The sequence below is a fragment of the Cavia porcellus genome, unplaced genomic scaffold (assembly GCF_034190915.1).
Source record: "Cavia porcellus strain 051 isolate PalLab524CR breed Dunkin Hartley unplaced genomic scaffold, mCavPor4.1 scaffold_27, whole genome shotgun sequence".
NCBI classification, from domain to species: Eukaryota; Metazoa; Chordata; class Mammalia; order Rodentia; family Caviidae; genus Cavia; species Cavia porcellus.
The window spans coordinates 32739773-32759434 of record NW_026947510.1 but is presented as its reverse complement, the minus strand read 5'-3'; the positions used below and the strand labels follow the sequence as shown (position 1 = coordinate 32759434).

General features: G+C 40.8%; 1 long non-coding RNA gene across 2 annotated transcripts; it reads left to right on the top strand.

The window, feature by feature from the left end:
- The first annotated feature begins 1405 nt into the window (after window positions 1-1405).
- Window positions 1406-6482, top strand: LOC134473539 (uncharacterized). Of its 2 annotated transcripts, none has more exons than XR_010043836.1 (3): window positions 1406-1594; window positions 1726-1918; window positions 2707-6482. It is a non-coding gene; the product is annotated as an uncharacterized LOC134473539 (long non-coding RNA). The 2 variants fall into 2 exon arrangements; XR_010043835.1 differs by having other exon boundaries at window positions 1723-1918.
- Window positions 6483-19662: the final 13180 nt, after the last annotated feature.

The window sequence follows — 19662 nt, the reverse complement described above, 5'->3', positions numbered from 1 at the left end:
TGAGTCATCCTACTGCTAGGAGGAAACAGGGTAGGAGGGGGAGGCTCCTTGGTTCCACCCTGAGTCTCAGCTGCACTGGTTACAGTTTCAAACATCCCATCACGTGGCCTCAGTTCCCATCACCTCCAATGAATGTTAGCATTTTCCTCTTAGAGTTGTTGGATTCAGTGAGTCAATATGTGCAAACCGAAGCCTAGAGATCACTTAACACATGTGGCATGGCTGCATCTGATTCTCCATAGATGTGGTGAGGTCCACATTCAAGAACAGAGGCTGTAGTACTGGAGACTGGGAACAGGAGGCTAGTGGTTCAGAGGAGCCCCTACTGACCTCAGGCTGCTGAAGCCCCTCTGTATGCCTGACCTTACTTCTCGGTCTCCTGCAGCTGGTGCTGAAGAGCCAGGAGGCCCAGGTGCTGCAGCAGCAGAGAGACCAGCTGCTGGGCATCCTATGCCAGAGAGCTGAGGCCTGTTTACACCTGGCCTCTGAAAAACATGTTCTGCAATATCAGCTTCTACAGTCATTTAAACAAGTGATGAATGTATATCAGAAAGACCTGGAAGACCTAACAAGGCCCTGGTTAGCTTTTACGAAGACCTGAAGACCACCCAGGTGATGGAGGTGCTGAGGCTGGGCCCCTGTCTGGGAGGATCTGGCTGCCTCTGATGTCTCACTTTCCATCCTTACCTACAGGAGGTCCTGTCAGCTTCCAAGCTGCAGAAGAAGCAGACATCCTAGCCTGAAGTTGTGGCACTTCCCCGGGAAAGGTGAATGGAGGTGTCAGTGTTGCATGGGCTGAGGAGCACTCTGAGAATGAGTGGAGGAGGACGAGATGGCAGAGGGCTGCTCATTCTCTCCCAGAGCGTGGTGGCCCAGGGAGACCTGGTGAAGTTGGTAGAGGGGAGCGTGGGACTGCTCTGCCTCCCTCCCTCCTGACTGCTCCCAATATGAAATGAACGGGAGGTGGAGGAAAGAAAAATGGAGAGCCCTCAGCCCAACAGCACCAGTCCTGAAGACGTGAGAGGCTCAAAGGCTGTGGTGAGCTGGGCTCTGCTTTGATCCTTCCGTGGGTCTCCTTCCCTGCCTCTTCCACTGAGGTCCCTTTGGACACCCCAATACTTTGGGTTCCCCATGCCTTCATTTCCCTGGACCTTCTCTGAAAGCAGTGGTCATGCCCCATCCCTAGGAGTAACAGGTGTCAGTGGCAGAAGGAGGCTCCATGCATCCTGTGATCTGGAAAGCTCCCCCCACAGAATCACACCCTGCCTCCACAGATGGCATTTGTCAACAAGGGCCCAACCTCTGTGCAGAAACAGTGGGCTCAGCTGCCTGAAGCTTCAGAGGCAGCCATGCCAGAGTTTGGCCTATGTGGCACTCCTGACCCAGGTCAAAGCTGAGGATGTGGCTTCAACACCTACGAGCAGTGGTGACCATGTGGCCATGGTGCAGCCTCAGGGGAGGCTGTTCCAACCAGGCTGGGAAGGGCAGGCAGGTCAGGTGGCCACAGAGCCCTGACTCTGGTGCTCTGCTTCCTTTTTTGTACAGGTGTCACAGGAGAAGGCAGTGGAGCAAGAGGAGGAGCTGGAATGTCAACGTATGTTGCTCTCTGGTGATTCCAGTACCACTGATGAGCTGGGCCAGGGTTCCTGCAGCAGAGGCTGTAAGGTGTGGGATTTGGGGAGGCCTGCAAGTGACCTCTGTCTATTGTTCTCCTTTGCACAGCAGAGCACAATGCTGTGTGCCCCAAACAGGGGACAAACCTCAACAATTGTGTGGAGGAGAACACAAAACAGGAGGAGGAGGAACAACAAGTGAAGGAGGAGGAGCAGCAAAAGGAGGAGGAGCAGAAGGAAGAGAAGGAGGAGGACGTGGAAGGAGTGGAGGAGGAAGAAAAACATGTGCATGAGAAGGAAGAGGGGTATGAAGAAGTGGAGGAGGAGGGGAATGAACAAGTGGAGAAGGAGGAGCACAAATGAGTGGAGGATGAGAAGGAGCAGGAGAAGGAAGAGGAGGAGGACAAAAAACAACTGAGGGAGGAGGATGAACAGGTGGAGGGTGATGAAGAGCAGGAGAAGCACAAGGAGGAGAAGGAGGGGGTGGACAAACAAGTAGAGGAGGAGGAGGAGCAGAAGAAGCAGGAGAAGGAGGATGATGAATGAGTGGAGGAGGAAGACAAAGGAGTGGAGATGAGGAGTACTGGAACCAGGAGGAGGAGGAGCTTGAACAAGTGGGAGTGGAGGAGAAGGAAGAAGGAGAGGAAAAGGAGAAGGAGGAGGAGCTAGAAGGGGAGGAGGAAGTGGAAATGGAGGAGGAGGAGCAAGAGGTGGAAGAGGAGGAGAATAAGGAGCAGCAGGAGGAGGAAGAACAACAGGAGGAGGATGAACATATCACACAGCTATTCTCAGTGAAGGGAGAGGAGCAGGTAGGTCTGGATGTCTTCATCCCTAAGAAGCCCCTCTCCCTGAGGGTAAAGCTGCTTGTGTTGTAGGAGGTGGTTCTCCACCCGCAAGAAGACTGCAGGTCCTATCAGGGCGAGTTTCAGGGCACTGCACAGAGCCATGGTGAGGAGCCCACTGTGGGATCCCCACACACCAAGAATGTTGCAGCCTCAGATGAGCAGTGTGATGAGTGCAGGCCTGGTAGGGGTGGGCAGGGGCAGGCATGGCAAGGGGTACACACTCAGTGGCTGTTGCTCTCTCCCCAAAGATCCTGCAGAGCAGAGCCCCACACACACCGAACAGCCTCCAGTTGAAGAGGCTGTGGTCAAGTGGCCCCCAGAACCCCAGCTGCATGAGAATGAGAATCTGCACAGGGCCCTGGCTTGGGCCTTCATCCCTGAGTACAGTGATTTCTGCTTTGGAACAACGCTGAGGAGTAGGAAACCATAGAACCCAATGCTCTGTGCCCTCTTTTCCCCCATTCAGTCCCTGCTTCCCTACCCGTCCTCTCCTGATTCTTTTCCTGCCATGTCTAGAGGAGCAAGAAAAACCCCACCAATTTATCTCTTCCTAGAGATATTTGAACTCCAACAGTTCTTTAAAATATCAAAAAATGTGCATTTATTTGAATATAAATGAAAAAAATGAGAAAAATATTTCAATAAAAATTTTTAATGTTTTAAATTTTAAAAAATCTTTTTTATAGAGTAAAACAAGATAAATAATGAAACAGTTTCAAAACAGGTTAGTAGGAGTGTGACAATACTTGAAATACTGCATGCTGTTGTCTTTGTGGTAATTATTTGGAATGCAGGATGTAGGCATGTTATTGCATCTAAACAATATTAGCACAAGACGTAGCCCCTTGACTTCTGGGAGAACATGGCAGACAAATAACAGCAGCCACAGAGGCTCTCTGAGATTACCAGTTTAGAATCCAGGAGCAGTGCCGTGTGAGGAGTCCTACGCGAGGGGAGATGTACCCTGCTGACCCAGGAACGAACTAAGCTGAGAGAAACCAACTGGAAATGCAATCCTGATGGTATAACAGGAACAGATAAAATCTCAGTGCGGAAGCTGGATCCCGCACCATTGGAAGCCGCGATTTGAATTTCCTGCTGCCGATACTGCATCCCAATCCATATGGCAGGGAGAGAGACGTGCAAAAGCTCTGGGAGCTGGAATCGGCAAACCAAATGGCATTGAAAGCGGGACTGGCAGGGAGCCCTGCATTGACCTGTGGTGAGTGAGAGAAATGGGGACCCTTTCATAGACTAGGAGGCTCCAAAAGAGGACATTCTGGGAATGAGCAGACTAGCCGGAACAGGGCCCTGTAGTGACTTTAGTCGCATATTCCCCTCTCAAGTGGGAGTGGTGGGGAGCACTTGGCCTGGTGACACCGCAGACTAAGATCCAGTAGGTTAGCCCAAATCAGGTCCCTGCACCTGGTGGTGCACCCTAGCAGTGAAGCATTCAGTAGGTTGACCTGGAGGGGTGGGCCCAGAAGAGGCTGCCCAGGTCTGTGTATCCCTAGTACACTGCAGTGGGAGGGAACACCTAGCCAGCAGATTCAAACAAACTGTAACAGACAAAGAGAGAGAAAACAAAACAAAACAAAACTGGGCCTCCTACAGATACTTGTATGGAAAGAACAAAAAGTATGGGAAAAGGGAGCAACAAGAAAGGGTCCTCAGTCCCCAATCCTGAGAACACTGATCCAGGAAAGGTAAATGCAAAAGAGAATGAAGATAGCAAACATGCAGTATCAGATATGGCACCTAAAGACATAAAGTGGTATCTCCGGAGCCTCATAGATGAGTTCAAATGAAGTATTTAATGAAATAAAGCAAGAAATAAGTAGAATAGTTAGAGAAATGCTAAGCACCGCCCAAGAAAACACAGATGGTGGAATGGAAGAACAGAAAAAAAGGGGAGAATTGTTTGATGGAGAAAATAGAGAAAACATAGAATACGTGAAGCAGGTTCAAAGAGATTACCAGGAAACTAAAAACTCTATTGAATGCTGGCATAACAGCTTGAAAGAAACTAAGGATAGATTATCAGAACTGGAGGACAGATTTGTAAGGTGGGAGCATGAAATGAAAAACTTCTTCAAAATAACAAGAAAACAAACAGCGATAATACAAAGACTAGAAGATGATAAGAGGATCTATAACTTATGAATTAAGAACATAAAAGAAGAAGCAGGGACTCAAACAAATGAACTACAAAAGCTATTCACAGAAATAATCCAGGAGAATATCCCTAATTTAGCAAAAGGTAAAGATACTCAGATGTATGAGGCATACAGGATCCCAGCCACCTACAACCCAAACCGAGCTACACTCAGGCATATAATAATCAAAATTCCAGAAATCCAATATAAGAACAGAATATTAAAAGCCATCAGAGACAAGAAACAGATCACTTACAAGGGAACACCCATCAGAATTACAGCAGACTTCTTGGCACAAACCATGAAATCATGAAGAGCGTGGGGGGAAATAATTCAAGCTTTGAAAGACAATAACCTCCAGCCAAGATTGATATATCCTGCACGACTGTCCCTAGAAATTGATGGAAAAACAAGGTGCTTCCAGGATAAAGAGGAACTAGGGGAATTTGCAACCACCAATTCAACTCTACAGAGATTATTGCAGGATATTCTAGAAATGAAAAATACCAAGATTCCAGGAACAGTGACAGAGAGGCCACAATGAATGGAGCAGAAAGCAAAATGAAGAGGACAAACTGACAACTAATGACAGAAAAAGAGCTCAACAGAAATGAGGCAGAGAAGGTTGGATGGTAGGAACAGCCATTTTGGAGAAAACAAGACATCACAATAGGTAGTGCTGATTTAATATCCTCTTGTTTTGAAGTCTCATCAAACTTTTGTTCTTCTGTCTCCATCAGTTTTAACGTGTTGTATCTTGTCGGATTTTATTATATGTGATAATATAAACAACTTTTGTAGACAGGGAGATTACACAGAAACCACTGTTTAGTTTCTGTTAGTTGATTCTAAATACCCTGTAATACTGTCATTCTCTTGAACGGTTTTACATTGTCTTGATATGTTTGATGCTACAGTATACGAAGTTATACCCAAAGATTTTAAGGAAAGAGACACTATGGCAACTACTATTATGTCGAGATTATCTTGTGGTGAAACACTATTTTGCTTAAATGGCTATGTGCTGTTTTGTTGTTATGCCCTCTTTTTTTTTTATCTCAATCTCCTTTTTATTATGTACTTTTTCATTTTTATCCTTTTAATTAAGGGAAAAATAAATAAAAAATAGCAGGATATATTATAGTAACCCACTTTGATTTCCTATTAACTTGATTTGAAACTCTGTATTGCTCTCACCATCTTGTTTTGACTGATATGCCTCTATTCTGTTATGCTTGATAGTACCAAGTTTGAAAGTCTAGGCAACAACTATGAAGACAATAAGATTCATTGTGATGCCCATTCTGGTTGACTATTATCTTCTTTTGAAGTCCTCTAATGTCTCCAATGTTTTGGTTTTATTGGTCTTATTCTTTACTGTTTTGTTCAATTTTATTATAACTGATGATATAGGCAATTCTTTGTGAGATAACAAGAGGCATTATGGTAACCATTGTTGATCACCTTGTATTTTGTTTTTACATTATGTATTATGTCCATCCTTTTGATTTGACTGACTCTGTCCTGGTATGTCACATTTGGTTTTACTTTCTTCAAAAAAAAAAGTAATAAGAACTGTGGGAGCAGTGAAACCCAATATGTGTAATTGTCATTGTACGGAAGAAGGGAGGGAAGAGTTCTCTGGGAGATATAACTGCATGTATGTTTGGGTGTGTAGGATGGATAACCATATTGCTGAGTTTTGTTGGATCATTGAACAAAACTGTTTGCAGTCTCACTGTTTGAAGGTCCCCTCTGTATGCTTTAATTTTGTAACTTCAACAACTATTTCTAAGATGACAATATGTAATTAACTAGTGATTTCCTGTTTATTTTTTCTGAAATTCTGTATAACTTGTACCCTTTTTCTGTTTTTTTTCTTTTTTCTCCTTAAATAAAATTTAAAAAAATTAGCATAAGACATTGTTTTCAAGGAACAAATAGAAGCTAGCTGTGCAATTATCTTCAGTATAATTTTTCTTCTCCTCTTTCTTCTTTTCCCTATCACAGTTTGAATTTTAAAACTTATTTATGGTTCTGAAGGACAGAGACAGGATGGGTTCCTGGTGACCTGGTCCTCATGGTCCCATTTATGCTGATTTTCATTTGACTGGAAATAATTGGATTCTATCAGTTTCCTGGCAAGGAAGGGCAAGGATCAGATGAGGGGCAGGGAGCAGATGCTGCCCGCAGAGGGCACGCGTTGGGTTGTGGCAGAGCCCATGTTTGAGCTGGTCCAGCAGGGCTCGATGACATCTACCTGCCTTGTCACCTGGATCCTGCTAGAGTGTGGTGAGGGGATTGCTGTGGAGGCTCTCAGGGCAGCCTGTTCTAATGAGCCTCAGACCGGAGCCTGATCTGACATTGGGGAGGGACAGGTTCAGGGGCCTGCCCTACCCTGCAGTGCAGCATTTCCAATTCATGCCCTGGTTGTGGCCCTGTCTGCACATGGGGCCTGTTCCTTCTATTTAGCTTGGCCTATTGCTGGCTGCTGCCTCTCTTCCTTGAGGTTCAATTTGTGGCCCTGCTCCTTGGTGGTAAGAATGGTTGTTTTTGTTTTTTGATAAGAATGCTCTATGGGACTTCAGTAACCCTGGAACTCCTATGCCATGTCAATTTGACTCTAAGTGAGGAGCTCAGTTTACTCTCATGAGATAAACATGAGACTCTGGGAACAAGGTGTGGGGTGTAGTACCTTTTATCCCGAAATGTTCCTGAAAGGTTTGTGTGTGGAAGTTTGTTGGATGGGAAAGGAAGCATACTCTGCAGAGGACTTGTCCACTGATGAGTTCAGGGAATAGATGTGCTCTTAGGGTATGAGGCTGCTGGGAAGGGTGTTGCTGGCCACCGTGGCCTGAGCACCTTTCCCTTGGCTATGTCCCTCTTCCCTCCTGTTTCTGCCTTGCAGCCAGTCCACCAGAAACTAGAACTGTGAGCCCAAAGAAAGCCCTCCTCCTCTAAACTGCAGGTGTCAAGTATTTTGTCTCAGAGATGGAAAGTAAGAGAGACATGAAGGTTTCAGGACACCTGCCAAATGCAGACAAGTTCTTTCTGACCAGAATGTAGCATGCACAGGAAGTCTCCCATCCTGAGAGTTGGCTTCACTCTCTGCAGTTTGTCAGCAATCTGGCCATCTGAGTTCCCATCAGAAACACCTATTAGACTTAGCTTATGGCATTGCAGGGCTTCTCTAGCACACAGCTGTTAACATCCCCAAATCCCTTCCTCAAGACTGTTCCAAATGCGCCGAACAGCATGGACTCATGCAGTCACTGACTGGACTCCACTTCTTTAGTCCCAGTTCTTTGTATTTGTTCACTGGACCCATATCTGGCACCTACAAGTTTCAGGAAACTCAGTCTATGTTTGGCTGGCTCTAAAGCAGATACATCATGGCAGAAGGGCAAAGCTGCTTACTTCATGGCAGCTGGGAGGTGGAGCAGATTAATTTTTCCTGAGAAGATGGGGCCATGTGTCTGATATAGCACTCCGTGTTATACTTCAAGGACACATCAAGAGGTGTGCTTTCCTAAGCTGCCTGTCAGTTTTAAAGTTAATGCAATCCATCTTTAGTGCCACAGTAAAGTTCCAGTGGGGTTCTTATTAGAAACAACACAACTTAGGACACAGATGAAATGACAAATGTTTATAGAACTAAGTTCATTCATCAGCTTACCATTAGTACTGAGCAATGTCTTCCAAAATCAAAATGAAGTTCACGTTTCTGGTATATAAAAGTCAAAAAATGTGACAGCACCAGCTTTCCCTACATAATGGATTCAAGCAAGTCCTATGTTCACAGGAAAATTAATTCCAAAATGGAAAATGTGTTAGTGCTGGGGCTGTAGCTAAGCTTAGTGGTAGGGTTAGTGTTAGAGTAAATATTCCTGATTAGTTTTTGTGTGCTGATTTTGGTTGAGAGGTTGAGACCAAATTTGGATGAGACATCAAATATACATTTCAGTTAACATTATTGATTTGCTCTGTCTTGAAGGAAAATTATCAAAATAATCAAACTAACTTCTCAAATAAAATCTGCATGCACTTTCAGACTTTATTATGAAGCTAATTCCTTTTCTGAAAGGTCCTGATGCCATGCTGTGAGGACTTGGATCCCCGCACTAGTGACACAGTGCATGCATGAGAGCTAGAGCCACCCATGGGGTCAGAGCACCAGGAAAGCTGAGTCCACACCCGCTCAGCGACGGGAGACAGGACAAAGCTGCATCCTTGCACCCCTGAGGTCCACTGAAATACCCTCTGCTTCTTCCTGGGAGGGTCTGAGCTCCTCCATCAGTGCAGCTAACATGTTTCCATAATACCACTTCTCTGAAGGGCAAGAGGAACACCAAGACTGCAGCCCTGAGCACACATTCAACAAAACCCTTGATGAGAAAGGAACTGAAAGTTTGCTACCTTTTGAAGGCTAGGTTGTCTGTAAAATCAAAATTGACTTTATATTGAATATTTTCCAATTTCATTATTAAAAACTCAGTATCTCCCTACCTACAAGGTTAGAGTGTGCTTTGGAGGGCCTGCTGGGATTATTTTTCTCTGATTCAGGGAGAACAACTTGAAAAAGAAAGAAAATACATTGGGTTTCAGATTTGGCTCAGGCTGCCATGAACCTGTGCCTGGATGCCCGCCCTTTTCCACCCTCTAGAGAAAGAATCCTTCGCTCTCCCAAGACAAGAACAGGGCATTATCACATTCGCCCACTAACTGCTGTTCATCAGTCTGGTACTCATTCTACACCCTATGATTAAACCTTCAGGTAAATCAAAGCTTTATAATTCCATAAGTGAAGCAATGAGTTCATAGGGGAGTAGGATAACGTTCCATGCTTTTTTGACTTAACATTTGCTTAGTATCTTCTGGAGAAATATAGGAACTTTAAGATTAAAGGAAGAGCAGCAGAGCCAAAGACACCCAGTGAGCCTACTTGCTTCTCAAGTCCCTTTTTCCCAGAACAGGAGGACGGGAACAGCTGCACTCAGGCTGACCTCTCTCCACCGCAGTGAGGCTCAGGTGCTCAGCGCCTCTGTCATCTTCTGCCACCCTCATCCACCTGTCTTCCATCCCCACCCAAACCACCACACCCTGCCTTCTCAAGACCCATGGCAAGGGCTCCACCTGCCATGCCTGGTGACCAGGGAGGATCAGGGTGGTTCCACTCACAAACTCACCCCACAGAAGTCAGCCTGAGTCTGTTTCCACCATAGAGCAGCCATGAGCACAGCCAGGCAGAGCTCCAGCATCATGCAGATCAGCATCAAAAGCATGGTGTCCTGCAATGCAGGGTGGTGGAATTACCCATGGCTTCCCACCTAGGTGAAGGTGACTCCACCATCAGAGAAGGAGCAAGGCCATACCCTTGACATGGTATCCTTGATGCTTCATTTCCACCTGACCTGGGTGGGCCTGTTCATCACAGAATACCATAAAGGCCTTCAGTTTCTCTCAGATATGAGAGCTGAAATGGACAGGAACAGAGTCTGTGTAGCCTTTATGAAAATGGTGTCAACTGCAGCTGTGTCATATCTCTCAGCTATGCATAAATATGATATCCTGACCACAGATACATCATCAGTCAATGTGGTGGTTATTTATTATGATACTGATAGTATAAATGATATGAACTACAACATAGTACAAATATGGAAAGTCTGGATGACAAACTCAAAGTGGCATGGTGACCTGGATGGAAGAAATTTCATCTTGACCCATTCCATGGTGTTCTTGTTTTTTCACACAACCATGAAGAGATTTCAGGTTTTTGAAATTTTGTCCAGGAAGCTACTCCTTTCAAATAACCAGAAGACACTTATCTGTTTACCTATTGGTATAAGAATTTACATTGTTCATCCTCTGAGGGTGACTGCACATTAGTGAACTGTACGCCCAATGCTTCTGTGATTTGGTTGCCTCCAAATCATTTTGACACAGTGTTGTAGTCAGGGTTGTGCAGAGAACAATTAGAATCAGGACATGGAGTTTATAATATTATTTTCATAATGGTCACTGGGAATTAACACAAGAAAATGCAGGAAACCTATTCACAACACCAAAGACATAGAATATTTAGTCAAGGGCCTAAATCCCATAGCAATGTCCCATATGAGTTCAGATGAAAACCCAGAGCTCACGACAATGCCTCCCACGAGTCCAACTGGAGGTCCAGAGCCCACAAGAAGGATTCATGCCAGTCTCCTTTATGGATCCATGCTGGGAAGACCTAAAGGTTAGGGGTAGAAGCCAGAAAGTCCATGCCAGCAGGATGAAGGAGCTGGGCTAGTGGGATGATGGTTCTACAATGGAGCTGAGAAGTCACACTCAAAATAAAGACCAAGGCTGTCCTGAAAGGCACCACAGCCATCCTCAGCGACACAGAGCCCTGAGTGCCTTCAACGACAAGCACAGTCAAGTACATGCCAGGAACCCAGTGTGATGAGTTCATCCTGGAGTCCAAGCAGCACAATCTTCCCCTCCAGAGCCAGGAAGCAATGCTTGAGGTGAGGACTAGAGCTTCTCCAGGAGAAACAACAGCTCAAATAGCAACTCATAGGAGAACCCACAATGGCTCCATGCAATAACCTCAATGCCTCAACAACCTCCTTCTCCTTCTCCACCTATTTATGCTGGTAACTTTCCTCAGGTGGAGCATCTATGCTCAGTACCATGCTAATGTAATCCAGCTAGTGTTAAATTGACCACCAGGTCTTAATCCATAACACACAACCATGAGTGATAAAAGCTACAATACATACAATAGTGTGTACCCTGTGGCCCATCCCCCTCCATGCAATACTTTTCAAAGAATTACAAAGACCACCAATGGGAAACATACAAAGGATGTCCCCCCCCCCCGGCAAGTAATGTGTCTTCCTTTGGATGGCGCAGTATCATCAAGGTGTCTCTCTCAAGGTTTTCAACATGTTTCACCCAAGAATATTAGAACCACTTCTACAAAATACATGACATTATATTTCACACTTATTGTTAAGGGAATAATTCTTGAGTTTAGTAAAAATGATCCTCGGGGGCTGGGGATTTAGCTCAGTGGCATAAGCGCCTGCCTTACAAGCAGGGAGTCATGAGTTTGATCCCTGGTACTGATAAAAAGGAAAAAGACCAAAAAAATGATCCTCAATCAAGGAGCCACAAAGAAATAAAAGAACTGAATTGCACCTGTGAACAAATGGACTTAATAGACATATACAGAGTATTCCACCCAACAACAACAGAATACACATTCTTCTCAGCAGTACATGACACATGCTTCTCAGAAGTCATTTTCTAAAATAGACCATATATTAATTCACAAAACATATCTAAATAAATGCAAAACAGTTGAAAGCATCCCTTGCATGCTATTGGGCCATAGCGTTATGAAATTAGAAATTAATGATAAAAGATACTACAAAATTCCCACAAACACATGGAAACTGAATAACACACTCTTGAGTAATCAGTGGGTCACAGAGGAAATCAAAGAAGAAATTAAACACTACCTAAAAGAAAATGAAAATAAAAATACAACTTACTGGAATCTGTGGGAGGCAATGAAAGCTGTCCTCAGAGGAAAATTTATAGCACTGAGTTCACACATCAGGAAAACAGAACGAATACAAATAAATAACCTGATGTTACACCTCAAACATCTAGAAAAAGAAGAGCAAGTCAAGCCAAAAGCCAAAAAAAGAGAGGAAATTATAAAAATCAGAGCAGAAATCAATGCAATTATTGATTTCTAAAATCAATACTAAAAAACCTAAAATCAAGACTAAAAAAACAATCCAAAAAAATCAATGAATCAAAGAGTTGGTTCTTTGAAAGAATAAATAAAACTTATAAGCCTAGTCAACCTTATTAAAAAAAGGGAAGAAAAAGCTCAAATTCATGCAATAAGGAATCAAAGAGGAGAAATCACTACAGACCCTATAGAAATAAAGAAAATCGTCAACACCTATTTCGAAAAGCTCTACTCTCAAAGGTTTGATAACAGAGGAAATGGACAGATTCCTAGAAGCATACGAAGTACCAAAGCTAGGTCACGAAGATGTAAAACTACTGAATAACCCAATTTCTATTAATGAAATCAAAAAGGTAATTAAATCCTTACCAACAAATAAGAGTCCAGGCCCAGACGGATTCACTGCAGAATTCTACAAGAAATACAAAGAAGACCTAATGTCAACACTCCTCAAACTCTTCAATGAAATTGCAAGGGAAGCAATCCTTCCTAAGTCATTCCTGGAAGCAAATATTACTCTAGTACCAAAACCTGAGAAAGACCCAACTAAAAAAGAGAACTATAGACCGATCTCCCTAATGAACAGAGATGCAAAAATCCTCAATAAAATATTGGCAAATAGGATGCAGCAAATCATCAAGAAGATCATACACCATGACCAAGCAGGATTCATCCCAGGCATGCAGGGATTGTTCAATATACGTAAATCAATAAATGAAATACACTATATCAATAGAGCCAAAAGTAAGATCCCACATGATCATTTCTATAGATGCAGAAAAAGCTTTTCATAAGGTTCAACATTCATTCATGATAAGAACCCTACAGAAAATTGGAATAGATGGTCTTTACCTCAATATATTAAAGGCCATCTATGACAAACCAACAGCCAATATCATACTAAATGGCCAAAAATTGAAGGCCTTTACTTTAAAATCAGGCACAAGACAAGGATGTCCCTTATCAATGCTCCTATTTAATATAGTACTGGAAATACTAGCCAGAGCAATTAGACAAGAGAGAGAAATAAAAGGCATAAAGATAGGAAAAGAAGAAGTTAAGCTATCATTGTTTGCAGATGACATGATACTCTATATAGAAGATCCCCAAAACTCAATTGAAAGACTGCTAGATATAATAAATAAATTTAGTAATATAGCTGGCTATAAAATCAATACTGAAAAATCAATAGCATTCCTATACACTAACAACAAAGTCACAGAAAGAGGAATAAGAGAAGCCACACCCTTCACACTAGCAACCAAAAAAATGAAATATCTAGGAATTACTCTCACGAAAGAAGTGGAAGACCTGTACATGGAAAATTACATTACACTGAAAAATGAAATTGAAGATGATCTCAGAAAATGGAAAAACATCTCTTGCTCATGGATAGGGAGAATAAATATTGTGAAAATGGCCATTCTCCCAAAACTTTTATACAGATTCAATGCAACTTCAATAAAAATACCATCAGCATACCTCATAGAACTCGAGAAATCACTCCTAAAATTCATCTGGAGTGAGAAGAGACCTAGAATAGCAAGGACAGTTCTAAGCAACAAAGGCAAGACAGGAGGTATCACAGTCCCTGACTTGAAACTATACTACAAATCAACCGTAGTAAAATCAACATGGTACTGGAACCAAAACAGAGCTGAAGATCAGTGGAATAGATTAGAAGATACAACCACAACTGCAAACACACTCAACCACCTTATCTTCGATAAAGGGGCCAAACAGGTTCACTGGTAGTACGACAGTCTCTTTAATAAATGGTGCTGGAAAAACTGGCTCTCGTATGTCGAAAGCTAAAACTAGACCCATGCCTATCACCATGTACTAAAATAAAATCTAAATGGATCAAAGATCTGAATATTAAAACAGAAACACTAAATCTATTGGAAGATAAATTGGGTAAAAACCTTGAAGATATAAGAGTAGGTAGAGAATTCATGAACAGGACTCAAACCACACAGGAAATACTTCCCAGAATCAATAACTGGGCTCACCTCTTATTAAAAAGTTTCTGCACATCAAAAGAAGTCTCCAGTGTGGTGAGAAGAAAACCCACAAACTGGGAAAAAAATCTTAGTGAACTGCCCCTCAGACAAAGGACTTCTGTCTAAAACATATAAAGAATTAAAAAAAATCAGACCCCCAAAATTCAAAGACCCAATCCAAAAATGGGCATCTGAGATGAATAAACAATTCTCACATGAATACAAATGGCAAATAAATATATGAAAAAATGGTCATCATCATTGGTCATTAGAGAAATGCAAAAAAAAACCACACTGAGATTTCATCGCACTCCTGAAAGAATGGCCAAGATCAAGAAAACCATCAACAACAAATGCTGGAGAGGCTGTGGAGAAAAAGGAACTCTCCTGAACTGTTGGTGGGTGTGTAGACTACTGCAACCATTGTGGAGTTTGGAGATTTCTGGAGATTTCTCAGAAATCTGGAGATTGCTCATGATATGCCATTCCTGAAATACATACCTCAAGTTGGAATAGGACATGTGAATTTAGTCAGTCTGGAGATTTCTCAGAAAACTAGGACTGGAAGCCCCAATATGACCCAGCTATACCACTTCTTGGCATATTCCCAGAACTGAAAGCATCATACCACAGTGATATATGTGCACCCATGTTTATAGCAGCACAATTTGTAATAGCCAGATGTTGGAAACAACCTAAATGTCCATCAACTGAAGAATGGATAAAAAGTTGTGGTATTTTTATACAATGGAGTATTACTCAGCTATAAAGAATGACCGCCTTGAGACATTTATAAATAAATGGATGCAGCTTGAGACCATACTCATAAGTGAAATAAATCAAACTCACATGTATAAATACTGAATAGTTTTCCTAGTGTAAGAAATGATAAGAATACATAGAAGTATGTGGTAATCATGATTCCCAATCATATTGGTTTGAAGCCATATAATGTTTTCACTCATTAACCGCAATGGTTTTAACCTGGGTTGTTTGATTTTAGTATCTATGATAGCACGAATAGCAATTTTGATGAAAGCAACAGAACATAAAAGCTAGTGCTGATTTAATATCGTCTTGTTTTAAAGTCCCATCTGTTTCCACTGGTTTTAACATGTTGTGTCTTACTATATTTCACTATATGCTATAGTATAAACAAAACTCTTTATAGGCAAAGAGATAATATAGAAACCATTGTTTGTTTTCTATTAGCAGGTTCTAAATACCCTATAATTCTTGCATTCTCTTGAAAGGCTTCACATTGCCTAGATATGCTTGATATTATAGCACGTGAAGTTACACTCAAATAATTTAAGGAAAGAGGCACTATGGTGACTACTATTATGTTAGATTATCTGGTTGTGAAACACAATGATGCTTGAATTGCTCGGTTCTGCCCTGCATTGTTCTATTACAATATCCTCTCTCATCTCAGTCTCCCCCCTATTTTTAAATTAATCTGTTTTCTCTCATTTTTTTAATTAAGGGAAAACTAAATTATGAATAATGGGACATATTATAGTAACTTTTTTGTTGTCCTATTAACCTGACTTGAACCCCAGTATTGCTCTCCCCATCTTGTTCTGTCTGATTATTATATAATCTATTTTGTTTGATAGTATCAAGTTTGAGGGTATAGGCAAGCACTTTGAAGGCAATAAGATATACTATGATGCCCCATATGGATTGACTATCATCCTTTTTTTTTGAAGTCCTGTAAGGTCCTCAGTGTAGATTTTATTGGTTTTGTTCCGTATTGTTTTGATCAATTCTATTATACCTGATGATATAGACAACTCAATTTGAAAATAGCAAGAGGCACAATGGTAACCACTTTTGATCACCTGGTATTCTATTTTTGCATCACGTGCTATGCTCACCCTTCTGTTTTAACTGACTCTGTTTTGCTTAGTCACATTTGTTTTTATTCTCTTCAAAAATGTAATAAGAACCATGAGAGTAATAAAACCCTAAAAGTCTAATTGTTACTGTATAAAAGAGGAAAGTAAGGTGGACTAAGGGATATAACCGCAGATATGTTCGAGAGTGTAGGACGGAAAACCATATAACTGAGCTTTTGTTGGATCATTGAACGGAACTGTCTCCAATTCCACTGTATGAATGTTCACTTTATATGCTTTAATTTAGTGATATGGACAACTGTTTCTGGGAAGATAATGTGTAGCTGTTAACTGGTGATTTCATACTGTATACATTTTTTTCTAGAAATACTGTATTATTTGTACCCTTTTACTGCATTGTTTTTTTTAATGTCCTTTTTTTTCTTCTCTCTTTAAAGAAAAAAAAAAGAAAATATGTTCTCCACAAAGTATGGGAATATGGTACTTTTTATAAAATGTTGTATTTCCCATACAGAGAATAATGTACCCATTAATATCACTTAATACTTGCTTTTGATATGAATAATTCTCAATCATATATAGGGTATAGACTAGATCAAAGCACAAATTAAAAATCATGTGCAAGTGAAAATCCTGATAAGTGAAGCTAATATTACACAGAGATAAATGTTCCTTCTACGTTATATATACTTTTGTGTTGTTCTGTACTTAAATTTAAAAAGCTGAAGTTCTGCATTTGAAATATTACAGGCTGGGGATTTAACTTGGCATCATAAGTACATAATGGCAAGCAGGAGGTCATGAGTTCAATCCCTGGTACAAAAAAATCTCCAATTAAAAAAAAGAAATATTCATTACACACTAGAAAAAAACAAATTAAACATGAAGAAGTGAAAGTTGGGATACAATCTGAAAGTAATATTTAAAAAATGAATACAAATATTCACTGTTCAGAGTGATATTAGTCTAGTCTCTTAGGTTCAATTTCAGCATACGTGAAGATAAGGACAGCTACTATGAAGAGAATGAGAGACACTATGGTAGTTATTATTGTCTTCCCCAATGTCAGATCTTGAAGACCTAAAAAGCCTTCATCATCCTGTAATGATTTGATTAGTTCTATAATATGCAGTATGTATTTAATGTGCATGAAGATGCAACTATTTGGAAGAAACTAGAGACAATTAGATAAACAGTGAAGATCTCCAGTGGACTTGCTTTGAAATCTGTATTTCTTTAAATTGTTTCTTTTTGAACTGTTTTGTTCTGGTTTGATATGTTTAATCTTACCCTCTTTAAGATAAAAAAACAAGAGTGTAGGACTGATAACCATATTACTAAGTTTTTGTTAGATCACTGAGCAGAACTTTTGGCGGTGTCACTATTTGAATGTCACTTTACATACTTTAATTTTGTAACCTGAACAACTATTTCTAAGATGACAATATGTAACTTATCAACTGGTGATTTCTTATTGTTTATTTTCCTGTAATTCTGTTTTATTTCTACCCTTTTTTTCTCCATGTATTTTTTTTGTTGTTGTTCTTTCTCTTTAAATAAAAAAAAATTCCTCTTAAAAAAATGAATACAAAGAGAAAATGAGTAGAATTAAATAATTCTGGTAACAAAAAGCAACAACTCTGAGTACAATTAATCAAAAAAAAAGAAAAATTTAAAGCTAAATTAATATGACAGAAATTTCTCCATTGGTACTGCTATATGGAAAATTTTTCTATGAAAATATAAGTAACTGGGCCAAGGATTTAGCTCAGTGGCTTAAGCACCTGCCTGGCAAGCGTGAGGTTGTGAATTCGATCCCTGGTACCAAAAAAAAAAAAAAAAAAAAAAGTAATTTCATTTTTGAAAGAAACAATGAGATAACAACTTCCACTACTACACTGTACACCATGGGCAGTGCAATAAAGAAAACATACGAAAAAAGGCAGAAATACGAATAATAGGACTTTCCAGTGACAATAGTTTCTAAGCAAAAAATTCATATAAATAAATAAAATGATATTGAATTTCCTAGCTATGGAATACAAGATTATCACAAAAAATGAAACCTTTTTCCACACCTCAGTCATAAGTTGCTTATAAAAAAATTGTGAAAATTGATCTTTGTAACATTTAAAAATCATTAAATATGTAGTGATATATCCTGTAATGGTTTTGAAAGATATCAAAGTTAAATTACTGAAATACTCCTTTGACAATAAAAATTAAATCGGTGGCTGCAGAAAGCACGTTCACAGATGGAAAGACTCAATAACGGAACAGTTTCTCTTTCAGTGTTTCTTCATATGTATTTCCCTGGGACTTAACAACCATGTTGGCTTCCTAATATGAGGTTGTTCATTGAATATCTGGGAAAAATTTATAAAGTTTTGATATAGAAATTTATAAAATCTATAAAGTTTTGATATAGATGAAATAAGTGAAGTAAGGGAAGTAAAAAAGGCAAACTCTTTACTACTTTGCAAAAATAGAAAGCTTTCATGCATCTGCCAGATTTGAAAGGAGAATAAATCACAAGCAGTATTATACAGGAGTTACTCTCTATATACTGTTCTTTTATTTTGCGTGTAGTTACTCTCTATATACTGTTCTTTTATTTTGCAAAAGTGATGTGTGAGGATGCATGCTGGAAGCAATGGCTCCAGCTAACTGAGGCAAGAGGATTTTCTGTGAGAACACAGCATTGGCAACAGAGTGAATTAAAGAGATCCTTTGTCAAAGTTAGTAAAATTTAAAAGGGTTAGGAATATATCTCAGGGGAAAATTTCTGAATTCAATCCTACCTACTGAAAAAGAGAGAAAGAAAACAAAAACTTAAAAATTAATAATTTAATTCAAGTGTCGTAAGTTTCTAGGAATGACTTTGTTGGGGGGAAAGTGAAATAATATACTCAGGCAAGTGACAGTTTTAATTTTTAATAGATATGGAGCAGTGTGTGAAGTGTCTAGACCGTCAATATGCCAATTCTCAAAATAAACCACTGCCTGCAAAAAACTGTGACTTTTTTTAGCTTATGCAGATCCTTTGGGTAAAGCTCTGGCTGGCACCCCTTTAAGTTTCCCTGTTTTCACAGCTGCTGTCCTTGGGCTCTTTGTGAAGCACCTGAGACACTCCCATTTTCAAGGCCAACTGGGCTCTCAGTTACACCCTGCTCTTCTCCCTCTCCTGCTTCCTCTGCTCCTTGCTCTTCATTGGCCGTCCCAGCACAGCCAGCTGCATCCTCCAGCAGACCACATTCGCAGTTGTCTTCACTGTGGCTATTTCCACTGTCTTGGCCAAAACTATTACTGTGGTGCTGGCCTTTAAGGTCACTGCTCCAGGCCGAAGGGTGAGGTGGCTGCTGGTATCAGGGCCACCAATTACATCATCCCCATCTGCTCCCTGATCCAACTCACTCACTGTCATGTCTGG